Source organism: Suncus etruscus, chromosome X (assembly GCF_024139225.1).
Source record: "Suncus etruscus isolate mSunEtr1 chromosome X, mSunEtr1.pri.cur, whole genome shotgun sequence".
NCBI lineage: Eukaryota > Metazoa > Chordata > Mammalia > Eulipotyphla > Soricidae > Suncus > Suncus etruscus.
In genome coordinates, this window is record NC_064868.1 from 109,055,602 (window position 1) to 109,068,060 (window position 12,459).

The following is a 12,459-nucleotide window of genomic DNA, read 5'->3' on the forward strand; positions in this document are numbered from 1 at the left end:
ATGCTCTGAAGTCCCTCCCTGAAAATGGCATCTGGGCGAGCGAGGTTTCTGGAGCCTCTCCTTGCCCCACTCGCAAGAGTTTCACGCAAGAGGACAGTAGACAGACATAGACAGGTCACACTCACAGTCTTTCACAGTTGAGCCCCACTGGGCCGGTGTACTTTCGCGGATTTTCCCCGCCTGGTGTCACACACAGGGAGCTGGCTTTTGCAAAGCTTAGCCAGTTTTTATGCTCTGAAGTCCCTCCCTGAAAATGGCATCTGGGCGAGCGAGGTTTCTGGAGCCTCTCCTTGCCCCACTCGCAAGAGTTTCACGCAAGAGGACAGTAGACAGACATAGACAGGTCACACTCACAGTCTTTCACAGTTGAGCCCCACTGGGCCGGTGTACTTTCGCGGATTTTCCCCGCCTGGTGTCACACACAGGGAGCCCTCATCAACATATTCAACATTCAATACCATTTATGAAAAGAAAACTCAGTTCCATTTTTGAACTTATTTTCCACTTTATTTTAATGACTATTATCAAAAAGCTAAGATGCTTATAATGGTGTTGAAGCAGACAGGCAGGTAGGCAAGGACACCCCAAGACAATTTATTCTTTTCTTTTTTTTTTTTGGTTTTTGGGTCACATCTAGCAGCGCTCAGGGGTTATTTCTGGCTCTTCGCTCTGAATTCACTCCTGGCAGGCTAGGGGACCATATGGGAGGCTGGGATTCGAACCACCATCCTGCATGCAAGGCAAATGCCCTACCTCCATGCTATCTCTTCAGCCCCAACAATTTATTCTTAACATGTAATATTCTTAACATGTAATATTCTTAACATGTAATAAAACCAGGAGAAAGTATTTAGAAGTTGTTACTTCATCACTTATAAGAATGTCACCTGGCACCACTTCATACCCAGAGAAGACTGGACACCCAACTGGGAAAGGTTTCAGTTTGAAAAGAGCCTGAAAGAAAAATCAAAGTTCAACAGCTACCTCCAATCCTTTTCCTGGCCACTGCCTTAACAACAGGACTCTTACCTTGTTAGAAAGCCTCAGTTGGGGGCCTGAGCTATAACACAGTGGTAGGGAGTTTGCCTTGCAGGCAGCTGATCCAGGACAGAACTTGGTTGGTTCTATCTATGGTCCCCTGAGCCAGGATCAATTTCTGAGAACACAGCCAAGAGCAACTCCTGAGAGTCACAGGCTGTGCGCCCCCCCCCCCCCAAAAAAAAAACCTTCAGTTGGGTGGCCTGAGCACACTGAGCACAGAGGGTAGGATGTATTTGGCCTTGCAAACAGCCTACATGGGTATGTTCCCCAGCATTCCATATGCCTGAGCCTGCCAGGAGTAACTTCTGAGAGCAGAGCCAGAAGTAACTCCTGAGGGCCTCCAGGTGTGGCCCAAAGATAAACAAACAAACAAACAAAACAAAAAAAGAAAGGCCCTCTTGGGACAAATTAGGGAAACGCTATAAGGTCAATTTGGAACAAAGGAGGTACGCGTTTGTGTTTACTGAGTACATTGTACCCAAGCTACATCCAGCATCTCCCCTCTTAAGATGTGGACTTTGCAACTTTCGTATTGGACTGTTCAGCAGGGCACTTTCAGCCTTTGGAGCAGCCTGCATTCTCTTTTGAGCTCCTTACACCTAACACACACACTTTTATCTTCTCTCTCCTCATTCTCAATACCTCCAAATAAAAGCTGATTTTACTTCACTGCTCATCACCTCCTGAAATTCTTCTCTATAAGGGAAGACAACAAACAGACCCCAAATACCTGGATAAAATCCAGGGCTGACCTAGATTGTCTTGCCTGAGTAGGGAGGACCCACAGTGCTAGTTTTCCACAACCACTTTCCTGGATTGTAGAGGCGGGTGGAGAAGAAGCTGCATATTCTCTTCTTGAGCAGCTGCCTTTCTCCTTCCCACTTCATCTAAGTCTCCCAAGGGCTTCCATCAGCATCAGTGCTCACATCTATGGTTTGATGACAGTTATAATTCTGGCATTACTTGCAGTGCTATTCAGGGACCAGGTAATTGATGTTGGCTCTGGAACCCAGGTCTTCTGTATACAAAGCATGTGCTCAGTCCATTGAGTTTTATCTCTTTTTCTTTGAGTATTTTGCTTTATCATTTGTGGCAAAGTCCTCTCTTTCCTCATTTTGAGACTATAATGTAAATATACTGAGTGATGAGGTGAGCAGCTGTTTGCCCTTAACTTGCCAAGTAGGCTATCATAAATGTGGACAGCAGAATAGACTCTTAAATTATTTTCCCAAAACACCGGTAAATCTGCTGTTTTATGTGCAGACACTTCTGCAATAGTTTAGATGATGTGAAGTCTAATGCCAACACAAGGTATAAGCTTAGGCAAAAGAGTATACCACAAATTCAAGCCTCCTAGGGGAATTTTAGTGTCGGTTCTGAGGCAACTAAGATCTGCAGCCAATGCCTTCTAGGTATGTTCCACATTCTGAGCCTTCTCAGCCACTTCCACTAATTTTTTATTTGTCCATTTTGGAATAATCCTGATATGTAGGTTTTGCTGCTCTAATCTATCAAAGGAGTCCATATAAGAGGAGAACAATCTATGAACAAGAGACTTAGACTGTGGTCAGATGCCACTATCAATAATATGCATGGTCAAATAGAAAGATGATCCTCAAATCTATAGATTCTTTCAGTAAATAATAATAATAATAATAATAATAATAATAATAATAATAATAATATAATAATAAAAATAATAATTGACTTTGAAGTAAGGTCTAGACTCTGACTAGAGGCAAAAAGCAGTTGAGGTGAATGAAATTCCAATGGTGACCCAGAGAGAAATAGAATAGATTCGTTTGCATACTTGCATAACAAAAGGGCAAATGATCTTTCTTGTGAGGAGGACACAGACAAAGCTTATACAACTCCCCTCAAACAAAAGCATCCTTTGCCCTCAAGGCTCAAATTCCAGCAGCTTTCATCAGGAATTCACAGGATCAAATTAGCTGCTAGAACTCTGGGTAAAGGTCACAATAAAAGTCACTGGAATTATTCACCAGTCTCAGAAACTCGTAAGTATTATTGATTCAATACATTATGTCTTTACGTTCTTAACTCATTGGGTATTCCTAGTTATCTGGTTATTCAGTTGTCAATGTGTTTTCTGGCATTCTTTCATGGAACTCTGATGCCTAATGCACCAATGCTAGCTGGTGGATAAATTCTCTTTCATACTTGATCATGCATGCTCTCCTTAAACTAAAATTTAAAACCTATGTGCATGACTTAGTTGTTATTTTCCAATTTTTTTGGCCACACCCAGCAGTGCTCAGGGCTTACTCCTGACTCTGTGTTCAGAAATACCTTCTTGCAGGCTAGGGGGATCATATGTGATGCCTGGGATCAAACCTGGGTTTGTCCCAGGTTGACCGTGTGCAAGGCAAATGCCCTACTATTGCTATTGATCCAGCCTTTATTTTTTTAATATAATTTTTATTTTAATCATAGTGGCTTACATATTATTGACAATAATATTTTAGGTACATATTTACATAAAATCAGGGGAATTCCCATCACCAAATTGTCCTCCCTCCACCTCCGTTCCTGTCCTACCTCCCATATCCTATTCCCTCACCCCTGGGGCTGCTAGAATAAGTGATCCCCTCTGTACCTAGCTTACTACTTAGTGGTCTTACACCTGTTTGGTCTTGGTACCTCCCTTATTTCCCCCTCTAATTGGGAGGCGGGACTAGATAGTTCAAGTTATGTGGTTTTGTTTGAAGAAGAGAAAAGTAATAAACTGGGGAAAATATCAAATACACCAAAAATGGGCGGAGTCCTTCTAGAGGCTCTCATCCTAGGTTTGAGAGACGAAGGGGAAAAAGATGATCCAGCCTTTATTTTCCAATTTTATGAAATTTTAGAATTTTATTTTTATGCAGCAAGTTACAACTGGTTAAATAGCTAAGGATAGGATAGGTGATGCTACATATCACTCATGTATTGTTCTTAAGTTAAATAGAAATATTTCTAACTTTTGTTGTTTTATACTACATTATGTTGGCTATGAATTTTAACACTGTGTTTTAAAGTGTTAATTGCATGTCAGGCAAATTACTTAAATAGTATCATTCAGTGCTATTTAAGAAAAATGACAGCTATGCAACCATCACTCTAATTCAAAATAAAATATTTCTATAACTTTGCCAAGATCTTTGTGCTTATTTCCAGTTCTCAGTGTTCATCCTCTTTAATTAATATTTCCAACTTGATTCCTTTTTAATTTCATATAAAAATAATGTTCAATTTTACAGATGTGTCATGTTTTATTTATGGTAGCTGCCTATTTTCAGTTTATATTGATTCTATTACTAGTGTCACTGATTATTCTTTTAATAAGTGGACACTGATAGCATTGTGAAATACTGACAAGTAAATTTTACATTTTCATTGTGTCAGAAACTTTCAATAAGCATGAATTTATCTGTGTATTGAGGACATTTAGACAAATCTTTAACGTCTATTTTTTATCTCATCGCATGCATTTGCTCCATGTAATTAAAGGACTCAAATTTTATTTGTGATCTTATCTGTACTTTTTCACAGAGAAATCTTTGAATCTTTGAATGTCTTTAGGCTTTTAATGTAGCTTATGACAATGTTTTCACAGTTATTAATGCTTTTATTTGTGCTTTATCCTTATAAATATTTTATAGATACTATTAAATTTATATTTTGCCATAGAATGTACTGATAATATTATGATGATTAAATCTAAAATTATTCTGCATGTTTTGGAATGTTTACTTTTAAAAACTGCAACATTGCGTCTAGTGATATTGTAAAGTTGTAGCACACTTGCCTTGCACACTACTGACCTATGTTCAATCCCTACCACACACTACATGGTCCCCCAAGCTTGATGAGTAGTTATTCTTGTGTGCAGATCCAAGAGTAAGCTGTGAACACCCCTCAATGTGGCCCCCAAATAAACAAAACAAAGTAAGAATGCAAAATTATGCTATGAGAACAATACTATATGACTTTTCAGTAGAAAGACATATAAAATTAAAATGTCATATTTAATATTTATATTACATATATTTACATTTTGTATTTATGTTATTTTTTAAATAATGTACAATTATTATATTTTACAAACATAAAAGTGGCCAAGAACTTCAAACACATATGTTTATGCTTGTATTTAAATTAATATATAAACAAAACATATGTTTACAGGTAACATGATTATAACTTTCAAGGTTTTGAATAAATCTTTGTTACAGTGTAAATGAAGAAGACTTTATACCATATATATACATATATATACCATATATATACCATATATATATATGCCATCTGGTGGTGTGTGTAAAAGTGATCTGAGTGGTCTTTGTATAGGTGACCTGATTGGGCCTTTTGTGTATCAAATCAGATGGGCAGTTCTTACATTCATGTAAATATTAAGCATGACCAATCATAAAAGCCTGGAATATGTAAAGTATATAAACACAGGTCATGAACAACTCGCTCTTGTAGTCATGGAACAGATAGAAGCTACTGTGAGTAGCAGCTGCTGCAGCTGCTTTGAAAAGAGGAGCTAGAAAAAAAAAGAGAGGTTGTAGCTCTTACCTTTAACTAGAGATTGGTATTGCCTTCTGAGATATAAATATTTTAAACATAAATAAGATAAATGTAAATAATGTAAATGTAAATTCAGAAATAAAAAGGCATGGGTTAAAATAATTCAACTAGAGGTTGAAGAGATGGTACAGTATTTATGCACAGTGTGTCTTGAATGCAGAAAATGTTAGTTTGATCCCTGGTACCACATGATATCCCAAGAATTCTTTATGTAGCTTTGGATACCCTAGAACACTCTTGCAGTGGCCATGTAAGCCCTAGCACAGCAGATATCACAGTACGACACAGAACCTGTATCCTTGAACCCTTACACTGAATCAGGTTAGCTAAGAATTATCGAAATTGACACCCCAAGGACATTGAGCACTACTTGAATGCTCAAAATACTTTAGTCAACTATATTTTGCTTGCAAGACATACATTTACCTGTAATATACAGGTAAATGGTGAAAGTAAAAAGTTTTAAAATGGTATTACTTTCTATGAAACATAAAAGTAGTACATCAATGATTGTAACAAGAAATATAGTCATTATGTCATTATAAAGGATTATACTCATCAAAAACATATATCGTAATAAAATTATATATTTTATATATGTATAAAATATGCAATCATATATTCAAATAACAATGGAATGCTTAAATATATTTAGAAAATATGGAATAAATTTTCTGAGAGAAAATAGCCAATACAGTAATTGTTTGCATTTCGATATCCTACTTTTAACAAAATGCTCCAACAGAAACATTATCCCATATACCTTTGGTCTTCTCTAGCACATATGAAGTATAGCAAACGTAAGCCCACTCCTGAACAACTACCACATCAATGTAGCAAAATAGTAATTAAAAAATCTTGAAACAGGGGCCGGGCGGTGGCGCAAGAGGTAAGGTGCCTGCCTTACCTGCGCTAGCCTTGGACAGGACCGTGGTTCGATCCCCCGGCGTCCCATATGGTCCCCCAAGCCAGGAGCGACTTATGGGCACATAGCCAGGAGTAACCCCTGAGCGTCACAGGGTGTGGCCCAAAAACCAAAAAAAAAAAATCTTGAAACAAATGAAAAGTACATTCAAATTCATACTCAAATCTTAAAATATTTAGGATACAGCAAAATCAATTGTAAGAGTACTTTTAATTGATGGATACCTATAGCAACAAAGAAGTTCTTAAATAAACAAAATAGCTATATCAAGAATTGGAAAAATAATTAAGTCCAAAATTAGCCAATAAAAAGGAAATATCAAAGACCAAATTAGAGATATAAGGTAGAAAAACAATATAAATAAAACAGCGATTTAACATTCCATTTTTATTGTAGTACCATGATGTATAATACTGTTCATAATATTTTTTCATACACCAACCTCAAGCATACCATACCTACCAATGATGTGACTGTTTTATCCACTTATGTCCCACAGACTCCTCATCTACCCCGTAAGTTCAGTAAGAGCCATTTTCAAGAAAATGACAATCTTTGAGTTTCTAAATTTTAATTTAATGAAATTTACAACTGATATAATAGGAATAAGTAATAAGACAAACAAGAATAACTGCATGTCAAAGAACTGCTATTGGTATTCAGAATCCTAGGGCCATTAGACATTCAACATATTGTATATATTCCTCTTCTACTCTAATTAAGAAAGTGTGAATTTTCAAAAAAATGCTTACATGGTTTGATTTGTCACTTGAATTATTGGACATCCATGTGAGCTACAGACTGGAGGAGAGTAATATTAGAATTAGGAAAATTTTCAGTAAAATAACCAAATGAGTATCAGTATAGATAGTAGCAATAATGAATTCAAATAAATTTATCAGGTAAAATAGATACATTTGTTTAAGTGCTGGGCATGATGAGGAATAAAATATAAGTTGCATGATATTAAGTATGTTTTAGGTCAGAACATAAAATTTGGGAACAAGAAAATTGGTACAATTAGTGGGACAATTCCCTTGCACAAGCCAACAAGAGTTTGATCCCTTTTGATCCCTAGCATAACACTATCAGGAATGATTCCTTTTTTTTTTTGGTTTTGTTTTTGGGCCACACTGGCGGTGCTCAAGGATTCCTCCTGGCTGTCTGCTTAGAAATAGCTCCTGGCAGGCACGGGGGACCATATGAGACATCGGGATTCGAACCAACCACCTTGGGTCCTGGATTGGCTGCTTGCAAGGCAAACACCACTGTGCTATCTCTCAGGCCCCATGAAATGATTCTTGAGTCCAGGGCCAGTAAGCCCTGAACACTGCTGGCTATGGCTCAAAACAACACCACCAATAACAGCAAATAAAATTTTAATTTACAGGATTTCTGTTTGATTTAGATATGTATACTAACATTAGTATAGTACTTTTAAGAAAGATTGAGGTTTAAGAGATTGACTAGGAAAAATAGTCTTCAAATCTGATGATACAGAAAATTGAGTAGAAAAGACAAAAATTAATAGTTGGTATCTTAGAGAACAGCTAATTAGAAGAGAAGCTGGTGGTGATTAGGAAAGTAAAAGTATGGTCCCAAACCATGACTGTCAAATAACAATGTGGGAAGGAAGAAAGGAAGGAAGGAAGGAAGGAAGGAAGGAAGGAAGGAAGGAAGGAAGGAAGGAGGAAGGAAGGAAGGAGGAAGGAAGGAAGGAAGGAAGGAAGGAAGGAAGGAAGGAAGGAAGGAAGGAAGGAAGGAAGGAAGGAAGGAAGGAGGAAGGAGGAAGGAAGGAAGGAAGGAAGGAAGGAAGGAAGGAAGGAAGGAAGGAAGGAAGGAAGGAAGGAAGGGAAGAAAATTAAACTTAAGTATGCTAGGGATGGAAAAGAGTTCCCTGAATCCCTTGGGTTTGAGGGCGAAAAGTTTTTTCATATTTACCAGAAAGTTGAATAGTATTGTCACCTCAAATATAATTAAGTTGTATATATACAAAACAAATTTAAATCTAAAACTATTAATAGACACAGTCACAAAATGGATAATCCTTAGAGATTTGTTATGTTATAGTAATATCTCTAGGCTGGATGGATCAAAATAACCAAATATTTATTCCTTATTGTTCTGGAAACAAATAATAAAAGATCCTAAAAATTACATTTCCATTCAAAGCCTGGTTTTAGGCTACTAATATTTGTCTGCATCCTGACATGATAAAAAGATACTCCATATGTCTCTGGAGAAGTATCTATTTATGAATAGACTGGTCCCATTTATAATAGTTTCATTATCAAGACATAACTACACCCCAAATTCTGTGCCTTTAATACCATTAAATTAGGACTTGAAATATTAACATATAGATAAAGGAAGGAAGAGAATTCAAGCATTCAGTTCAGTCTAGAATAAATATTCTGAAAAGGAAAAATGTTAAGGAAAATTAGGAAATATTAGAGCCACAAAGTCTAGAGACAGTATTTCTAGAGTCTGCCCTTAAACTTTAAGTAGTGCCTGATACTAAAACAAGAATAAATTTATAAATGTCTATATTGGCATCATTGATTATCTATAAAAATAAGCAATTGGTTTATGCAAAATTTGTGTCCTCCGATAATATTTAAGACTTCATTGTCTCTCATGCACAGAAGCTGATTAAAGTGGTAAATATCCTGCAGAGGAAAAATATTTAGCAATGAATTTGGTAATAAAGCTATAGAATTTTAAAAGGTTCTATTGAAAAAAAGTTAATAGGACATTCGCATATCACATTTATAATAGTTTTATTTCACCACTGAATGAATTGCATTATATCTATTTTTCCGTATCTTAAAATACTGCTATTATTAAAATCTTTGCTGTCATGAGTTATGGGGAGTCCCTAATAATACTTTAAATTAAATTTTTGTTCACTCAAATGAATATAAAAAACATTAGCTTTGAAAATATTTTTGGTTCTAACTATAATGCCAGTGAAGTGTAATACAAAATATAAACACCACAGACAAAATGTTGTCAATGTAATTACTCTCTTCTCTTTTACATCTTTTCTCTAATTCTAATTTACTCATCTTTTTTCACCGTAATTGTCTTTGCACCTTAATTTCATATACTGCAGTAGTCATAAAGGAAATAAAAGAATCACGTATTTCCAGGTGTCTCAAAGTTAGACATATTTGCACACAAACTGCCTGTTGATAATTCTAGAAGACAATGGGATGCTAAGCTAATCTACTGAGTTGTCTTATAAAATTTAATAATGCCAAATGTTAAAATGTAAGTGGACATCTATTGATAAACAACTATATGTATACTATGATATATAGGGTAGGAAAACAATCATTTTTTTCTATCCAGCTTGTATCTCTGGCTGGGGTTCCACAAATTAAGATGTAAAAGAATGCATAAAATACAAGCTGAATATTATTATTACATGCAGACAATGCTTATACATAATACAACTCAATGGTAGCTCAAAGGAGGTATTAGAATGGTGGTTTATATAGAAATTTTTTTTTGTCCCCCAATTCACAATACATACCCGGCAAGGGGCCTGTGTTGAGGTGTATATGGGGTGCCTTTACTGTACCTCCTCTTTCTATACAGCCAGTGTAAAGAACACAGCCTGTGGTAAGATTTGGGAGGCCTTATCTTATCTTTTATTTATTTTATTTTTTTTTTCTTCAGAGCAAACTAAAGTTGTTTTTTTTTAAAGTAAGAATTCATTTAAAGGACAAAATTGATTAACATAATGAGGTAAACTAATATAACATAATATAGTGACATAACATAACATATAATATAATTGATATAATAATAATACATGTGAGTCAAAGAAAATTTCTGATTAAAAACATAATTTTTTTTCACAATGGCTTACATATCTTTCACTGTAGTATTTTGGGTACATATTCACATTGAATCAGGGGAATACCCATCACCTAATATGTCCTCTTCTCAATCAAAAATCAAATATGCTGAAAATAGGCAGAGTCCTGTCTAGAGGCTTCCAACCTCAGTTTGAGAGAGGATGTGAAAAAAGTAATTAAAATACCACAACAATACACACACACACACAAAAAAAATATCGAATTAAATAACCGATAAGCACCACAGCAATAAAGACAGGCACCACACAATAATCTCGGTTCTGAAATCAAATCATACTCAAGTGCAAAAAAGAAAGAGAAAGACAAAACAAAATAAAATAAAATAATATTGGAGACATCAACCGTAATCTCCACACCAAAATAAAGACGTCAAAAAAATAGATCATTTATTCTCCTCTTGCTGCTTTCGTGGTATGTGGAAGACTTCTACTTTATCTTGGATGGTAAAATCAGACCTGTTTCTAAAGATCTTGGTGGCTGTGCAGATCAGGGAATGGAGTTTATGAAGTCTTTCTTTGTGGTTCTAGCAGTTATGCTTCTTCAATGTCATTTTTTTTTTGTTTTTTATGTGTTCTAGGTGTTTCAGAATAGTGCTACCATTCTGTGTTTTTCTTTTGTCTTCTGACTTACTTCGTTTAACATAACATGATCTAGGTCCATCCACGTTGCTGCAAAGTCTGTGATTGTATCATTTCTAACTGCCATGTAATATTCCATTGTATATATGTACCACATCTTAATGATCCATTCATCTGTTGTTGGACATCGAGGTTGGTTCCAAGATTTGGCTATTATACTGAGTGCTGCAATAAATAGTGGGGTGCATACGTATTTTGGAATGAATGTCCTTCCATCTTGGGGATATATGCCTAGGAGAGCAATTGCTGGGTCAAATGGCAGCTCAATTCTAAGTTCTTTGAGCACTCTCCAGACTTTTCTCCATAGATGTTGGACCAAGGGGCATTCCCACCAGCAATGAATGAGAGTTCCTTTCATACCACATCCTCTCCAACAAAGGTTGTTCCCATTATTTTTGATGTGAGCCAACCTCACTGGTGTGAGGTGGTATCTCATTGTTGTCTTGATTTGGATCTCCCTGATGATGAGCGAAGGTGAGCATGTTTTCATGTGTTTGTTGGCCATCCTTCTCTCTTCCTCAGAGAAATGTCTATTTATTTCGTCTCCCCATTTTTTTATGGCTTCGTTTGGTTTTGAAGGGCTCAGGTTTCTGAGCGCTTTGTATGTTCTAGATATCAGCCCTTTATCTGATATATCAAGTGAAAAGATTTTTTCCCATTCTGTTAGCTGTCTTCTTGCATTAAGTAGGGTTTCTTTTGCCATGCAGAAGCTTTTTAGTTTGATATAGTCCCATTTGTTTATAGTTGATGCTAACGTTTTTGCCATTGGTGCTCCATTCTCAAAGACCCTTTTGATATAAAGGTCTTCGAGTGTTTTGCCTATTTTATTCTCGATAAACTTTATAGATTCAGGTCTGATTTCCAGATCTTTGATCCATTTTGAGTTGACTTTTGTATAAGGAGTGAGATATGGGTCGATTTTCACTTTCGTGCATATGAGTTTCCAGTTGTACCAACACCATTTGTTGAATAGGCTTTGTTCCATTTCATATTCTTGCCTCTTTTATCAAATATTAGTTGGCTATATATCTGGGGGTTTATGTCTGGGAATTCTGTTCTAATCCACTGGTCTGAGGTCCTGTCTCTGTTCCAGTACCATGCTGTTTTTATTTCTATGGCTTTATAGTATAGTTTCAAGTTAGGTAAGGAGATACCTCCCAACTTCTCATTTTTCAGAATGTGTTTAGCTATCCTGGGTCTTTTATGGTTCCAAATGAATTTTATAATTGATTGTTCTATTTCTTTAAAGAATTGTGTCTGGATTTGGATAGGGATTGCATTAAATCTATATAGCAGTTTGGGTAAAATAGTCATTTTGACTATGTTAATTCTACCTATCCATGAGGATGGGATGTTCTTCCATTTCTTTAGATCG

General features: G+C 36.0%; 1 non-coding gene across 1 annotated transcript; it reads right to left on the reverse strand.

The window, feature by feature from the left end:
- Nucleotides 1-10,070: 10,070 nt before the first annotated feature.
- On the reverse strand, nt 10,071-10,203 carry LOC125999803 (small nucleolar RNA SNORA51). Its single transcript, XR_007492272.1, has one exon. It is a non-coding gene; the product is annotated as a small nucleolar RNA SNORA51 (small nucleolar RNA).
- Between the last annotated feature and the right edge of the window lie 2,256 nt (nt 10,204-12,459).